The sequence below is a fragment of the Octodon degus genome, unplaced genomic scaffold (genome assembly GCF_000260255.1).
Source record: "Octodon degus isolate 3935 unplaced genomic scaffold, OctDeg1.0 scaffold00188, whole genome shotgun sequence".
Lineage (NCBI taxonomy): Eukaryota > Metazoa > Chordata > Mammalia > Rodentia > Octodontidae > Octodon > Octodon degus.
Genome location: NW_004524764.1, coordinates 225,744 through 244,219, shown reverse-complemented (window position 1 = coordinate 244,219; position 18,476 = coordinate 225,744). Strand labels below are relative to the sequence as shown.

The window sequence follows — 18,476 nt, the reverse complement described above, 5'->3', positions numbered from 1 at the left end:
CTCAAACTGACTTCAGCAGGAAATTCATGACATGTCAATGTAACACAATGGAATTTAGAGTTTGTGCATTTACCACTTGTTTATGATACTGACCATTTTAAGAGTATGTTACGGCTTAATCATGTTATAAGTAACAGAAGTTTTATGGTCATTGAGAAAAGGCAACTCGCTCAGGCTCACAAAATTGGTGAGTAGATACTGTGAAAGCGAAAGAATTTGTTCAATGGGAAAGCAAAATGGGGTGAGAAAAAGGGCAAAAGAAAGCAGAGGAAAAGATAGATGTGTGCATATACACAGGTGAGTTGGATAACTGTACTGCTGACTTCTGCTGGTCTGTAGAAAGGAGCAGCTAATGCTTATTTTTTTTTTCTTATAATTTTCTTTCTGCTGTTGTTTTATTCTTTTTTTTCTTAACCAACTTTACAGGTCTATATCTGGTAACCTAAAGAAGTAATTTGAAGATAACATCACACAATACTGCAACATTTGTTGAATTTCTATTACATTCTTTAATGAAATTTTGTATTGTTTTTAATGCATTTTATTTACAATTTTGTATTTTTTAAAAAAATAGTCACATATGAAAGTATGTGCTGTCTAATCAAAATTCACTATTTTAAAATAAATGAAATAACTACAAAAATATTTATGACTTTTTAATTTTTTTTTAAATTGCTGTCTAAGTTTACTAAATCATTAAATATTTTATTCAGTTGCAATCAATGATTTTGAGTGTTCCCGATCCTGTTTTTTCTTTTAGGCTAAATCATATAAAATATTTACAAATTTATGCCAGTGATCCATTAACTACTAAATAACAATAATGTAAATGTCTGGCAATGAATAGCACATTTTTCCTTAAGCCTATCAGCTAAATCTCATTCTCTTTACCCTGTAATTTCATTCAACACATGCTCAGATTGTATGGATTCTAGTCATATGGATTTGTACTTATTTCCAAGACTATTTCAGTATTCTTTTCCTTTTCATATGAATAAATTGTGAATATTAACTTCTTCAGATTTTATAGGAAATTTACATATCAGAAAATTTTATATTAAATATAAATTCTTCACATAAAGCTTAAAATATTTAAAACTTTAGTAATGAATGCTCAAATAAAAGTATCAGAAAACTGTACTCACACATATAAGGCATATAACTATTTAGTCCTCAGAGAAAGCATGTATAGTAATATATTTATTTTTCTTCTATAACATTAAAAGTTTGGCTTCCAAAATAATATTTTTCTATTTTTGGAAATCTGAGTTTGCGGTATAAAAAATCTTCATTTTTTCCTTACTTCTTTTCTGTGTCATGAAATATAAATATCAGAGTAGAAAAACAAATCTCATGCCTATAGTTTAAAAACTTACATTTTCTATTTTTTTAAAATTCTCACAATTTCTCCTAATTACTTCATACTTAGAAATCCTGTCACATCTTTCCTTGTCACACAACTGGGATTTACATTCTCCCTCCCAAAACACCACTACAAATGAAAACATTGTTTCTGGTTCCAACTGCATATTCAGTAGCTGCTGAAAAAGCAGAAACGTGGACTCCCTTAACCAGTCTTAATAAATTCATACTTAGTAGTGTAGAAAGTTAAGAAAATCACAAACTGCAAACTTCAGCAATGATCAACATGACCCACAATTCAATTTTTTTAACGTAGAAAGCAATGTTGTCCTCACTTCCTAATTTTCCCAGGACAAAGGCACTTTACCTTTGGCAAAGGTCAAAGAAGAACATACATTTATTGAACTTTGTGTCCTTTCAGAACATATCTTTCAATTAGTCTTTTATCTGATAGTCTGAACATCTTTCTAGTGAATTTAAACTGCTTCAAAATAGTATGCATTTTATTTCAAATTATTAGCAGCCACCACATTAGTTGAAGTCAGTGCCAATAGATCTGTCCTGCTTAGAAGATCCAAATGCATGTGCCTAGTTTGGAGCCTCGAAGTTCAAGAAGTGCAAATGAACCACGTCGCCCCAATTCAACACAAGCAAATGCTGTAGTCATTTCAATTCATCGCAGGCATGTAGACCAACCTCATTCTAAATTTCCTGAAGTGCTTTCACCACTTTGGTTTGGCAAATTGACAACCCAGAATAGATACAGGATTGATTTGGGCCTTCTTTGTGGTGCAGGTGGAGTTAGGATATGAAAGGAGGCCCTTGAAATTAGTATATTGGCAATCATCCATTCCTGGTGTATTTCTCTTCTCTATTCATCTTATTTTGATCAGGAAAATATCTAACTGGGTGCTTTGTATGAGGTCACTAGCAAAATAATTTCCAATCCTTTTAATTTTCTGATAAGCCATTAAGTTTGAAACTACAGTTCTTATTATAATAGTGAAAGAATAATTTATAAGTAGGGAGAAAATCATATGTCACGAAAAATAAATATATAATTCATGGGACATTCCTAAACTCCTTTACATTATAATTATATGGCAACCACTAATCATGAGCACAGACAGAAGGGATCAGCATAATTAAGTTACAGCGATACATTTTCTTTGTAAACACATAATCAAGGTACCCGTCAGAAAATGCCACCTAAGTCCAGCTCTTCTAAAGATTTCCTCTAATAATGAAATATATACCAATTATAAGATTTACATCAGACAGTACATTTGGCTTGTATATTATTATGTAAGACAGGAAACATTGTGTTAATGAAAAAATGAATACCACATAGCAAAATAAGCTTCAAATCAGTTTCCTTTGGCATGAGACCTACCTGCAGTTCAATGTTCTAATACTTCGTATTTCCAGCTTTAATTGTTTGGCCTTTATAATGAAAATGATGCTGACTTTAAAGAATTACATGTTATAATGATGCTTCAAAAAGAATTTTATAAATATTACACAGACATTTCATTTAATAATTTCTGTAAGCATTTTCAGACATCCCCACATTATAGAATATCTTAATATGATAAATGCTATCACTTATTAAATGGTTATTATATGTTAACTTTTTCTCTCAGCTCTTTACGTGACATAACTTACTTTACATGTAATCATCACAGTGCCCTATGATGTAGTTATTACAGTGACTCCAGCTTACAATGAAAATTTGAGATACAGAAGTTAAGCAACATTGCCTATATTCTTGATGTGATCAAAAATCATTCCATGGCATCTAAGCCAAATTGATCAGTTTGTTGCTTTTAATGCTTTCTAATTTTATAAAAATATGCAAAAAATATATTCTGTAAAATAAAATATTTGCATGACTTAATTTCTGAATTTTATATGAGCAACAGAAAACAAATTCTGACATTGGGGCCCTCTTCCACATAGTAACTACTGGGCTCATTAAGTAATCAAATTTTATTTGTAAATTAGAAGAGCAAAACATTAACCACATATAAGTGTCATGTACAAAGTAAAATGTAATCATTTCATGCAGACAAATAAAAACTATTTGTTGGACTGATAAACAGTCTGAGAGAACATGAGACAGGAAGGATGGAGAATGGGCCCCGTCTACATCTTTGCAAAGCAGCAGTACCAGTCAGTTGTTCTCGCACTTCAGTGGAATAGATGATACATGGAAGATGGTATAATGCATATGAATAATCTTTTTTAAGCACACTGAAATGAACAAAGGTGAGTTGGAGTTAACCATACATAACTCAGGATTAAAAGAGTATGAGTCTCCTTTAGTCTGACAATGGAATGTTAGTTTGTGGGCAGCATCTCACTTGCTCTCTCCTTTTTTAAATAAAGTGCTTCTGTTACTACTGATTAGGTGGCCTATCATGTTCTACTACATTAAACGCTTAATTCTTATGTAATCAATACTATCACATTTCCTCTGAAAAGGACCAGATATATTGCTAATGTGGACCCATACATGGACATATAGAAGCCAAGAACTCTGTAATCATATATATATATATGATTACAGGGTCTCACTATGCAGTTCAATTTGGCCTTGAGCTCCCTTTGTAGCCCAGGCTGGTCTTGAGCTTGTAACAGTCCTCTTGCCTCAGCCGTTAGAGTGCTGAGATTGTAAGTGTGTGCCACCACATCTGGCCCATAGTTTTATTCTTCAGCAAGCAGTGTTCTAAGAGACTTTTTCTGGGACTCCTTTTCTTTATCCATTCCCTAAATCAGTAAAGCTAGTATTGTCATTATGCCTTTTTAAAAATAGTTTAAAGTTTGCAGAACCTTAATAATTAACTCAAAATATATCACTAGTTCACAAAACTCTCAGTTAAAATTTAAGTACTTGATTAAAAATCACTAGATCATAATGGCCATGATATTATAAGGAAAATATTCAATAATTTAAAAATATAAACAATACTTAAAACATGGTAAGTGGTAGTACATTGATAAAATAATAAATCATTCTTTAGTTAAAAAGCTATGCAGTTGCTGAAATTAGTGCAGCAAACTTTTATATTTGATGAAGACATGTGTTCCTGTCCCACTTTTAAGAAAAAATGAAAAGATGGTAGAGCTATTTATAGAATAATTTTTAAAATCAAAGCAAAAATATATTAAAATATAAAGTACAGTACTGAAAATATTTATAGGAATTATTAGCTGGTGATAGAATATTTATGGACTTTATCATGGCCTCCTCGGATTACTTTTATAAGCCACTATCACTTCAGAACAAGTACCAGTTCTCTAGAATCAGATGCCTGCAATCACACATCAGTCCACCCTCTGGTTTCAATGGATAACTGAACACTTAGTTTAGTAGCTCCCTTAACCCTAAACTTTATTTTGCTTCCAGTGGAACTGGTAACAGGATCCCCTTTTTCGGAATTACATCAAGAGCTAAATGACCTGCCAAATAAAGGGCTTACAATGCACATTGGGTAAAAATTCTTAGCAAGTTCTTATTTTTGCTACAGCATGAAATGTTTTTTAAAATTATTTTTTCTATTTTTAAAACACACCTTTAGATTGATTTAAACAGAAAAACAAAAAAGTTTATTATTTTAACCTTCAAAAATCTTTGTCAATACATGTGACATCATGAAATCCCATCTCTTTTTATACCATCAAGAAAGAGTCATTCTTAAATAAATGTGTATAACTTGGGTAGAGGTTTCTAATAGATCTTCATAGACATCAATTCTTTGAGTCACCATCGATGAATTGGAGAACAGAATTAAAATATGATTCTCAGAGATGCATATAACATCTAGCTAAAACTAGAACTATTTTATCTGATTGCTGAGTCAAGAATTGGAATGAATTTAAAAGGCAAAATCAGCAAAAGGCAAATGATGACATTTAATAAGAATAAATGAAAATGTCTGGATATAACTTCTGGAAAGCAATAATGAAAGTTATAGGATGCAGTAAACTTGGTTTTAAAATAGTTTATGTGCCAAAGATCTGGGGATTTTCATTTAATGAAAGAAAATAACATGACAAGCTTCCAGAAGCTAATTTAATCCTAGGCTGCATTAATATAGTTATAGTGTTCTTATCATGGGAATTGATGGGCCTACTGTAGTCTGTGGTGTCAAAATGAATTTGAAACACGGTTTAATTTTAGATACCAAAATTTAGGAAGAGCAATAAAAGTTATAGACCATCCTAAGGGGTCCAAGATAGGCAAGTGTCTGTGGTGGGCTGTGTGGTGCTTCTAGAAGGGGCTATGCAAGTTTAGTACATTGTCCGGACACCCAGACAATTTATTCTGTTTATTTTACTTTATTAATTGCTTATTTCTAAACCACACATGCTTGTTCATCTAAACACTGGAGTATGGCAAGGGTCTATCTCTTCTTACTGAAAGTTGGAATTTTATAATTGCAGAAGCTTATGGTATGCAAAGTAATATTACTCATGACTACAATGCAGAACACAGAATTAAGCTAGTTACATTCATCCCCTGAACTGATTGACATTAACTGTGGACATTAGAAATGTCTTTCTTTTTTTCACAGTACCAGGGATTGAACTCAGGACCCCGTGCTTGCCAGGCAAGCACTTATTTACTGAGCTATGTTCCCAGGCCCTAGAAATGTCTTTCTTAGAAATTATGAAATTTGCAACATCCTGTTGCCTGTCACCACACCACAATAATGCTAATAATATACATCACTTTAGTCTAACTGAGATCTTGCATATTTGTCAATCATCTTCAAGCCTGTTCCCACCTTTTGCACACTAAACTTATGAATGCAGGTATTTCTCATGTAACTTGTAATTTAGAGTATATAGTAGTTTTTTCTTTTGTGTGTGTGTGCTTGGTTTAGTTCAATTAGTGTAATATTCTAAAATTCCTAATCACAAATGACAGACGTTTCATTTTTTAAGACCAGGAAAAGTCCATTGTGTTTAGATTGTATTTTTTTCTCTGTGTACCTGGCTGTGGACATCTAGTTTTGTGATGGGGAACATGGTATCCTGACAACTGTGAATGATGTTGCAGTGTACCTGAAAGCATAAATATATATTCAGCATACTAATGTCAAAAATATTTTAGTGCATTTTCAAAAGTGAGATTGTTGGATCACACTGTAATTCTATTTTTAGTTTTTTGAGAATTGTCCATTCAATTTATTTTTATTTATTTATTTGTTTGTTTTTATGTATTTGGCACAGGGTCTACAGGGTCTCACTATGTAGATTGAACTGATAGTGATTCTCCTGTGTTTTGCCTCCCAAGTGCTGGGATTACAGGCCCATGCCACCTTGCCCAGTCTCAGTCACAGTCTCAGCGCATCCCAGGGGAGGGGCCAGCATGGCATGCCAGGGATCGAACCCTGGCCTCTGCGGTTTGTCTAAGCAGACACTTTAGTCTGCTGAGCTAACTGGCCAGTGCTTGTCTATTCAATTTAAATAGTAGTTTGATTTCTTGTCCAAATAACCTTATGCAAGATTTCTTTCCTTCCCCATACATGTGCCAACACTGTCAACTTTCAACACATATCAAAGTCATTTAGACTCTTGTGAGATGATACTCATTGTGACTTTAACTTGCATTCTGTAACGATCGATCTCGTTGGGGACTTATTGGATGCCTGTTGATGATTTGTATGTCTAGTTGTGAGAAATGTCTGTTCAAGTCCCTGACCCACTTTGAAATACTTTACTGTCTTTGTTTGTTCACTTGTTTCTATCTATTGAGTTGTTTGATGTCCTTATATATTTGACATTCACGTTGCAAATATTTTGTCACAATTTTAGGTTGTCTCTACCTGTTAGTTGTTTCCCATACTGTCCAGTACCTTTTCTTTTTGACATAATATCATTTGTCCATTTTTGTTTTTGTTTTTGTTACTTGTGCTTTTGGAATTAATTCCAAAAATCATTAACTAGATCATTTCCTAGTATTGTTTAGTTTCTTTCTCTATGTGTGTGTGTGCGCGTGCGTGTGTGTGTGTGTGTGTGTGTGTGTGTGTGTGTGTGTGTTTCAGGTCCATGAGATTTCAGGTGTAAGTCCCTAAACCATCTTAAATTGATTTTGTATATAATGCAAGGGTGTAGGCTCATTTCTCTGAACGTATATATTCAATTTTTGCAACAGTATTTATTGAAGAAATTGTACTTTTTCCACTGTGTACTCTTGGCACTTTCTCAAAGAAATAATTGGACCTTGTACGTATTCACTTTGGGACTCTGTTTCCTTGGCGCTTTCTCTGGTTTGTTTGTTTTAGTCCATAGTTTTGCAGCATAGTTTAAAATGAGGTAGTGTTACGCCATAAATTTTTCTCAATGTGTTCAACATTGCTATGGTAATTCAGTCTTTTGTGATTTGTAAACTAATTTTAGTATTTTTTTTCATAATTCTGTAAAGAATGTCACTGGCATATTAAGAGGATTATGTTGCATCTGCATGCAACTCAGAATTCATTTACTGTAACATATATCTGCGATTGTCTACATTGAAAGGGAAAAGGTTTGATTTGACTTTCAAGTGTGATGGCTACAGTCAATAATTAGGCTGATTGGACTGGGGAGATAGCTCAGTAGAATAAGCACTTGCCTAGCAATAATTAGGCTGATTTGTTATTTTGAGCCCCTGATGGGTTGTTGTACATCATGACAAAGGCAGTATTACAAGAATAGGACTGGAAAAAGAAAAGGGAAGAACCAGATATCCTCCAAACCCCTTTAAGGGAGCATCACCCCAAACCATAAAATTTCCCAGTAAGTCCCATTTATTAGTTTGTACCAATTCTAATAATGCCAAGGTGGAGATCCCAGGAGGAATGCCCTCAAGTCAGAGTAGGATGTAAGAAGCTAAAGTGGTGTACAGAGAAAGGAGAAGTGTAGAATGAATGTGCTGATATCATACTGAATTTTGCCAGTAGAAGAATGTTTGAGAAGTATGTTAAGAAAGGGGATTTAAAACGAAAGTATGACTTTAAATGACCTAAAATGTCCGGGCTTTCTTTGGTAAATAACATAAACAGAAAAAGCAAATAATTAGAGTAATTCTGAAGTTATCAAAAGGTGAGTTAGGCAAAACCTGCGATTGCTGAGCAGGAGTAATGCTATCAAAATGATTCAGACCATTTCTTCACTGCTGTAACAGCGAGGAATAGACTGATACAGAACAGAAGGATTTCTCTGATCCTTTTTATTCCTTATATTTTGATATGTATTTAGAGATTGGGACAAGAAAATTTTCTGGAAGATTTTAATCTTTGGAACTGTCATTTCACCATCTTGGCCATCAAGTACTCTATGATCCATGTTTTTCTCCTATACTCAAACATATGGAAACAAGACAGGTTTTATAGAGAAAATTCTTTAATTAAGAAAAAGATGTAAATTATTCAGTTCTAATACTTCACATGGCTTCATAGTTGGTACCTAAGAAAATGTATGCCAGGTTTCATTTGCTAATATAAAACGGTGTGCCCATCAATTAGTGTCATAACCATCGTAGCTGGAAGGGTTATGTAGGTATATAGAGCTATTAATAGTAACTTTATATCACAGTATTAGGTTCTACATTAACTGTTAGAAAAATAACTTATGTTTCATTTAGAACAATAAATTTTAAAATATCTTAGTTCAAACAGGTATTTAAACACATGGATTTGACATTTTTGAAAACTTAACAGCTTTGCTATGAAATTCAAGATATCAAAATCATCTTTCTAATCACTTTTTCTCCAGGAATTAGGGCTTCCTGAGATGAACTGCACACAGGAAATAATTAAGTTGTGACTCTATTGTAGGTAAAACTGAATGTGCTGGTTCCACTGAATGAAATTTGCCAGCTCACTGTCATCAGAGATAGAGATGGAAGAATGCTTTTCTTCCTCTCTTCTTTCAGCATTGAACAGGGTTAACTTTATCACTTTGCACTTGACGCCTGATATGGGACAGCCACTACTAATTAGTTTTCAAAAGCTGCCCTCTTCAGCTCTTCATTTGCTGTGCTGAATGTTAATGTGCACCTAGCTCTCATCTTCGATGCATCACTGTTCTCCTAGGTTACCCCAGCAGAATGCACAAAGCTAAACTGGAGCAAGGAATTAGCTTAGACAAACACCCTACTACAGAAAGAATGAGAAGCCTCTTTGGAGATTAGCCTGAAAAAATGTTTTGATGCCTGTTAATTAATCTCCCCTTCAAATGGGTGTGAAGTTTATACTGTGATCCATACATCCTGTTTTATCACACAGACATAAAATTAAAGATATGACAATGAAGTAATAAATAATGTGAATCTGCCATAGCATTGATATGGAAATAATATTGATATATAGCAATGATCACATATTAATAATACTATATACGAGGTGAGGCTGCTTCTTTAAATAGAAGAGGAACTAAGTTTTATAAAAATAGTTTATTTTATTCCCTGTCATATTTTTGTGCATAGATATGAGTATTATTTCTGATTTATGGATTTGAAAATCACTGAAACTAAGAAATGTGAGATAGCTGGTAGAAGTCAAGCACATAAAATATGGTGTGACTGGAAATCTCAATATGTTTGCATCTTGTAACTAAGACACAATAAATACTAGTATTGGTGGGGGTGGCCAGTGTTTGAACTAACTTGCTGAACGTAGCTTTGATTTTATCCTATGTAAAAGTTCTTTAAAGATGTAAGCCCCAACTTGCAGTAGCTCACATTTTTCACTTTCATATTTTCTGTCTTTTTTTTTTTTTTTTTTGGCGGAACCGGAGATTGAACTCAGGACCTTGTGCTTGCCAGACAAGTGCTTATTCTACTGACTCATCTCGCTGGTCCATTTCTATATTTTCTCAATAATAGTAAGAAGGAGCAATATAAATTCTCCATCCTTAAATAGCTTTCCTACTTTTACTAGCAATTCTATAAGCATCTGAGCACCCTGTAGGAAAAACAACCATAATTTTCAAATTACCAATGGAAAAAATAAATCACATTAGGTGCAAGAAGAAAATAATTAAGAGTCTTGCCTTTCTAATTTTTTATCATTTGTGTATAGTCTTAAGATATTTTAATAATAAAATGCTTATGTAAGTTTCAATTACACTAAATTCTTTGCTTTGATTGTAGTATTTTCTAAACCTTCTTTGCAGTTGAACACAGAATAGCATCACAGACTGGGAATGGAATATGTGTAAGGCAAAATCTACCCATGTCAATGCCCAAGGAACCAATTTTATGTTTCAATACTTGAAATTTGTACAACTTTAATTCTAGAAGAATGTGTGTGGTCAATATCTGTTTTGTTTTCATATCTGTTTACATAAGGATTAATTGAAATTAGAAAATACTGTAGATGTTAAAATATATTCTATGCATGTTAAGCAGATTTGTGTACGGACATTCATCTCCATAGCATCTGGCAAAAGACTGACACAGGGACCTAGAATGCAGAGTCTATTACAAAATTGTCTTAAATTCTGGAGAGGAAACTGTTCCTACTTATGCCAGCCTAACATATTGCTTTATTTTATTTTTTACCATATTGTTTTATGATAATCTTTGTTATTTGATGCCATCTTTGAAGGGAAGCTAAGTGAAATGAGTTAAAATCTGATGAAAAAAATACCTTCCCAGGGAGAGGAGAAATAGCATAACATGTATTAATCAGAATGGAGTTTTTAGTCTAAGCATCAACACAATCGTTGCTTATACATTTCTTGTGATATACATGAAAATAAACTCTGATATAAAGTATATATAAATCTAGCTCTGTTGTATTTACATATCATGATTCCTTATACTCTTATATATATATATTAATACAACATTATAAAAATTTATTTGTAAAACATCACATGGTTCTGAACTTTCTTGTAATTGGTGAGAAAAATTATGGCATGAAAGGAGAAATGCAAAATATGTTTTAATGTATTTTCTTATATGTAGCTGAAATCTCAGACTATTTGATTTAAAAGCACATTGAAAAGCTGGCTGATTACTCTCAAAATAGTTATTAAAATTTGTATTTGATTACGCTAAAATGGATGTCATGGCTAGCCTCTGGACGCTCACAGCAGAATCTGAGTTTTAAGAAGTGTTTTAATGTGTCCACATGCCCAAAAGCTAGCCTAGACATCAAGGAATAGCTTTGGTAAATGTGCTTCAGGCATTTCATTTTAAAATTTCTTTCTGCCTTAAAACTATCTTGAGAAATTATTACATTGCAAATCTTTTACTTTTTTAAACTCAACATTAAGCCATACAAAATATTTAATATTAATTATTTTGCATTTTGACTACATTATCAGTTAGATAATAGAACTATTGTACGAAAAATGTTCACCATATTTGATTTGTAGCTTAATAGAAAGTAACAAATTAAACTAGGAACATGTACATGATTTAAAATGTGTCAAATTTTTCACCTCAATAATGTTTTATAATACTTTAAGATATTTCTTTCTCTCTTTACTTACAATTATTTAGTCTCTTTATTGTGAAGTATTTAATGAATCCTCAGAAGAAAATATAATTTTCTTTTCAATAAAAATGGAATTATTAAACATAGCACAATTATAATGTCATTATTTCAATAACACTGATTTCAACTTGTAATGGTTCCCTTGCAATGTGTTTAAAATTATTAATTCTCTTTTCTAAAGAGAGGATAAATGTGTATATTTCAAAAAAAATGCAAACTCTCTGAGTTTGTATGATTGCAAACTGTGCTGGTTTCTTCAGTCTGTATATTTCAAACAGTACTCTCAGCTACCCTATTCTTTCCCGAAATAAGGTAGTTAAATTGGCATATAACTCTAATAACAGGGATAGATATGAAAATTAAAATAAAGCAATCAAGACTACAAAAGAACTTAATTAAAGTAAGAAGCTGGATTTCATTACCCATGCTTCTATTTTTCCAAATGTTACATTCTGAGCCTATTGTTCATTTTTATTATTTCAACAGGAGTTGTATTTTTTACAGCCAAAGATGCTTGTATTTACAAAATATATCCTACATACAACCACTTCAATCACAACGTCAAGATTCTGGTGAGCTTGTATCTTAACCCTGGAAGAAAATTTGGCTCCTAGAAAATAGAAGGCACTTAAATGAATTAAGAATCACACTATTCTAAAGCGTAGGGTATTTAGAGTTTAGTTTTCAATTGTAGATTTAGTAACTCATTATGAAAATTCCATTTTCTGTAGTCTCATTAATGTAAGAATTTACAAAATCAGAGAATATTGTGGTGTTTGTGGTAGTAATTTATCTCACGTATCCAGAGATTGTATTTAGGTAGTTACTTCTCCTTTTTTCTTGACTAAGATTATTATTTGTCACGCTTCTGTGAACAAAAATTAAAGAAAAGCCTATTTTTAAATATTCTTTTAAAAACATTTTACTAGACAATATCCAAGTCAAGAATAAAAGATGCTATAGCTTTATGTTTGTTTTTTAATACTCAATGTGAAGAAAAGCATCTATTGAGACTCTCCTAAATGTTATGCTTTGTAGATTGAAACATAAAGTTTCTGTAAGCATAGAATGAGAGAAAGCTTGAACAGTACCAGAAAAATTACTTCTATTTGTGCTTTTATTATAAGTTAATTATTTATTAAAATATTACTGACTTACCCCTTTTTTTTCTAAAGTATTTCAATTGACTTGACTATTACTTTCATCCACTGGGTTTATTTTTGCACCTAATAAGCATTTAACATGTTATTTAAATTAACACTGAACAGATATTAAAAGTTAATTTTTGTACAATTCAATTGCATATGCAATCAAACTACTAAATATTACTTGATTACATTTTACTAGTGCTATTTCTTATAGATTTGATTACAAAACTTAACATCATTCAATTTCAGTCTCTTTCTCTAAAGAATTTTGCTCGCTGAACTCTTCAAATCAGTTTCTCATACATGGCTCTTTCCTAAGCTTCATTCAGCTCTGAGGAAATTACTGTCTAGATCCCTTCAGTCTATTGCTTCTTTTTAGTTTTTTTTTTTTTTTTTAGCAAAAATATCATTAATGTAAAGAAAATTTCTTATAACATCTTTTTACATTTTATTTTACTGAAAGAAAAATGGTTTGAAAAGAAAACATATTTTTGGTGTACTCATAATATAGCTGAGTTCTCAATATTCATTGTGTTATTCTCCTAAAAATATAAGAGGCAGATAATTGACATTTTATAAATAAAAACAATTGAGGGCATAATAAAGTTAAATGAAAGTCTCAGCGTCACTCTAAGTAAATTGATGACACTAGGATTAAATGCTGCAACCAATGTAGGAAACAAGACCTTCCACTAAGTAAGAATTGCAAGCTTTTAGTTTCAATTGAGTTAAAGAACTGCAGAACTCCAGTGAGAAACAGTTAGAGTTTACATGTGGATGTCCAATAAAAGGAATATTGTTATCTTCAATCACTAGTACTCAAAGATGTGGCTCGTGACCTAGTTTCTCAACACTTAATTAATACATGGGCAGCAAGTTTAATCTCTTTACTAAGCCAGCCAAAGACAAACTGTCTATTGATCTACTGAGAACAATGACCTTAAAAGTCATCCATTATGAAGCTGATTCAACTAGATTTTTTTTCCTGTACTTGGAGTCAAACTCAGAACCTTGCACTTGCACCTGAGCTATATCTCCAGCCCCTTCATCTTGCTCTAAAGCACCTTCCATTTTTTTCTAGCAAGTTGCATTCTATTCTGCATTACAATTTTAAGGACATTCAATTACAACTTGATATCAAAGTTGATGACAGATATACATGTTTCTACATTTTAAAAATGCTCCACTAATATGTATATTAAACTGTTACTATCTGCTCATATTTTCTTAAGTATTCTATTTTGCTAGGCTGGACCCAAGAGGGGATTTGAAGGGGGAAGGGAATGAACAACTAAATAGCTATATCATCTGGTAGACCTAGTTCTCCCCAGTAAATAAGCATTTCGCTTTAATTATAGTTCCTAAATGTGCTAGCATAGTTTTTCTTTTTCATTTGGCTTGGAGGCCAAGCCAAACTGAGTAGTGAGAACCTACCTCAAACAAACAAACCACAATAAAATTAAACCAAAAATAATGAATGTATACTTTATCCCTTCTTTATACCATGTTGTAGTTTCCCCTAAACTGTGAATGAAATGAAAAGTCTCAGATTTGAATATTTTCTATATTTCTTGTTCCTTAAATGGGAACAAAATTCTGAATTGTTTCAGATATGAAATTTTCCTGAATGTAAAATTTAGGCATCACAGGTTTTTGCTGGCCAAAGAAAAAAGTCTCTTTCCCTTGGAGTTTTCACATAGGAATAGAATTGACACTAGAATTGAATATATCCATATACTTAATTCTGTAGATAGATAGACAGACATATAGATAGAATGAATTTGATTATTAAAATGGTCTCTAGAGTTTACTAAGAAAGTTATCTCATTAAAAAAGCACATGGCATGGGGCCTGCCCATTAGCTCAGCTGTTTAAGTGACTGCTTAAGCAAAGCAGTCAGGCTCAGGATGCTGTGCTTCTGTCCCATATCCCCATTCCTTATGAGACCTGCCCTTAAGGCATCCTGAGCCAGCCAAAAATAAAATCCATCTCAACTTTAAAATATAAATAAATAAATGAAAATTAAAAAATCACATGGAAAAAAAATTTTAGTATTTGAATAATAATTCACCAAAGTGAGAATTTTACTGAAGCCTTTCTACATATAAGATTCCTATAATCATTTTCCCAAAGTGAATAGAGATATGAGTCTGTCAAATTTTTCTTAAATTATACCTTACACAGTACAAGTACTATACTTTGTAAAATAGATTTCTTATGACATGTGTTAAAAAATGTTTTATTTTAAGACAAAAAAGACAAGTTTTAAATACCCATAGTAATCAAACTTTAAAGTAGCATATAAAATCAGATAACACAAAAGTGATTAATAATTGTAATTGTTTCATTATTCAATTTTGAACCTAAATTATACTGTAATTAATATTTCCTGTAAGTTAATAATAATAATATCTTCTCTGAGTACATGAGGCCTATACAATTTTCTTCGGTGTTGAAGAATGTGAGAAAATCATAACTATGTCTATTAAGAGGATAAAAAGTTAATTTTTAAGTACTGGTAATTCATTTATGCTTAACAGGGACTTGATTATATATTTATGTATAACTTACTTTGAACATATGAATTTGTAAGAAGGATGGTAAAAAATTATGGACAACAAAGTAACAACTTATAGCCATTTACCACTTTTTGATGAATGTATTTCATACACTAAGCTTGATAATAATATAAAATGAATGTTCATTTTACAGTTCAGGATAAGGTTTGAAACCCATAGAAGAACCACTCTAAGGAAAGTACATTTCACTTTCCAGATGGAGGAGGACTTTGAGTTAAAAGATAGACAGAATTCCAAGTGTGTCTCTAGCCATGGTCCAGTGACTATCCATGACACAATCTCTTGGGGTGTCTACACCTTCCAAACTTGTGGAGAAGTAGTATAACGGACTCCTTAGTCCTCAGGATAGTAAATGTACTGAATGTAAGCAGTTCCTCAGCAAAGTGGAATTTGAGATTTTCTTTCTTATCTAGGTGAGAAAATTAATTCACATGGTATTTGACCCAAGGATATGGTTCTGCTGTATTATCTATCTTTTGTTTTAGTATATAGAAAGATCTTATATTAACAGAGATTAACTAGAATTTTATTTCAAAGAAAATTTCCTCAGTCTCTGATATTGTGTTTAAAAATTAAAGTACCATGTAATTTATTGAATACATATACTTAATATAATGATTCATATTAGATCTTATTTCATTTTCATAGTATATGTGAATTCACATTTTTGACATTGCAGTAACAAAAATGGAAAATAAAATCTTTACTTAGAGTCTTGTCCTCTTCTGGATAAATGGAATCGGTTTCCTCCTCTGGTGCTAGCTTCTTGGTCTTTCTTATTTAGATAGAAAATTCTGCTTATTAGATGACAAAACAAAGGCAAGTAACGATACTGTAATCTTTCCCAAAGAGCCTTTCTGGTCTGCTCCTGCCCAGTAGTTCTCTCAGATATCCTTAACATGAAGACTAGGCACACAATCATCATGGGGCAGGTACCATTGTTAATAACCATTTTTATGCCTGTCTTCTCTCTACAGAGATCATGAAATATTTTTGGGCCAACTAATCTTAATTTATCTTATTCACTCTTAATCTGATGAAACATTTTATAAATGAATTCAAAGTAATATATTCTTAAAATTGGAAGCACTCAAGATATGGACAGGCATGAGTCAAAATATCACTTAGTATTATTAATTAAGTATACACATGCAAGAAAAAATACATGTCCATCCCCTTTTAAGTATGAACAAAGCCAGACTTGGTGGTACACACCTATAATCCCATAACTCTAGAGGCTGAGGCAAGAGGATCTTTGCAAGTTCAAGACCAGCCTGGTCAACAAAGTGAACTCAAGGCCAGCCTAAATGGCATAGTGAGATCCTGTCTCAAAAAGAGAAAGCAAACAAACAAGCAAAAGAAACAAGTACCATCAGTACTACCCTTTCAATGACAGAAAACACTTAAAAAATTTATTAGGTTTCTGTTATAGAAGCACTTTCCTTAAAATAGAATATCTTCCCAATGGAGTTAATTTGTTGTTCTCTTTGTTTTCACATTAAGTAACAATGGTTTCAAGCTAAAATGAAGATGACACAACTTCTCCATAAAATTGAAATATTTCTTCATCCAGTATAAGAAATGGTTTTCATCTCTAGCTCAAAATGATTATGTCTGTATGATGGGCATGGTGGTGCACGCCTGTAATCCCAATATTCTGAAGGCTCCAGCAAGAGGATTACAAGGTTTTTTGCTTGGTTTGGTTTGGATTTTTCTATTTTAGGACAGGGCGTACAGGGTGTACAGAGTCTCACTGCATAGAACAGACTCGTAATGATCCTCCTGTTTACAGCCTCACAAGAGCTAGAATTACAGGAACTTGCCACCAAGCCCAGTCTCAATTGCCATCTCAGTGCACTCCAGGGGTGGGACCAGCACCAGGCCGGAGGATCAAACTCCTGGCCCCTGTGTCTTTCTAAGCAGGTGCTTTAATCCACTGAGCTGTTTGGTTGGCCAAGGATTACAAGTTTGAATTCAGGCTGGGTAACATACTGACTTAGCAAACTTCTCAAAATAAAGTAAAAAATATAAAAGATCTTAGGGGCCGCAGAGATGGTTCAGTGGAATAAGCTCTTCCCTGGCAAGTGCAAGGGCCTGAGTTCAATCCCTGGTTCCGCCAAAAATAAAAATAAAAATAAAATATAAGCAAATAAAAAGGGGCTTGAATGTAGCACAGTGTAGAGGATCTGAGTTCAAATCCCAATACTGAAAAATATGTTTGCATATATTTAGTGTTCAGGTTTCTCCAAAAAGCCTCATGTGGTCATAGGTGGGGCTTTTTTGACCTGGCTGAATCTAGAATTTGTAATGCTGGGATTAATGGTGTGTAATTACTAAATTACTCCACTGATTGACTTGGCATAGTTCTGGGGCAGTGGATAATAGGAATGCCCTTTTCCTGGGTATGAAATTCATCTACTGTATGAGCCGGCAGCCTGGATAAAATATAAGGGAGAGAAAGGGATCTGCTATCGGTTTTTGCTGCTAGCCACTCCAATGCTTTGCTGCCTTCTACCTGCCATGAACTGTTTCTCATTTGTGATGATTCTTTGTCCCACCATTCTGCCTTGGAGCCAGCTAACTATGGCCTGAAACCTCTACAAGCTATGAGATACAGTAGATCTTTCCTCCTTAACATCAGGTGTTGGGTGTTTTGTCTCAGCAATGAGAAAAGTAGTGAATACACCTACTCATAGATAATGTCTTGGTATATTGAAGTCAAATAGGAAAATACATATTAGTAGATATTTTCCTGTGTTAAATGACATGTATTGAAAATAGCATATAGAGCATTCTACCTTTATATAAAATCTGTAAAGCCTTACTAAAACAAATTTTCTTTCCTGATTTCTGCATTTAACATAAACTGCATCCTATTATAGCCTCTGCAA

General features: G+C 32.8%; 1 protein-coding gene across 2 annotated transcripts in view; it reads right to left on the bottom strand.

Annotated features, from left to right (window-relative positions):
- Nucleotides 1–18,476, bottom strand: part of Brinp3 (BMP/retinoic acid inducible neural specific 3) — a 457,113-nt gene that overhangs the window by 353,567 nt on the left and 85,070 nt on the right. The window lies entirely within an intron of this gene.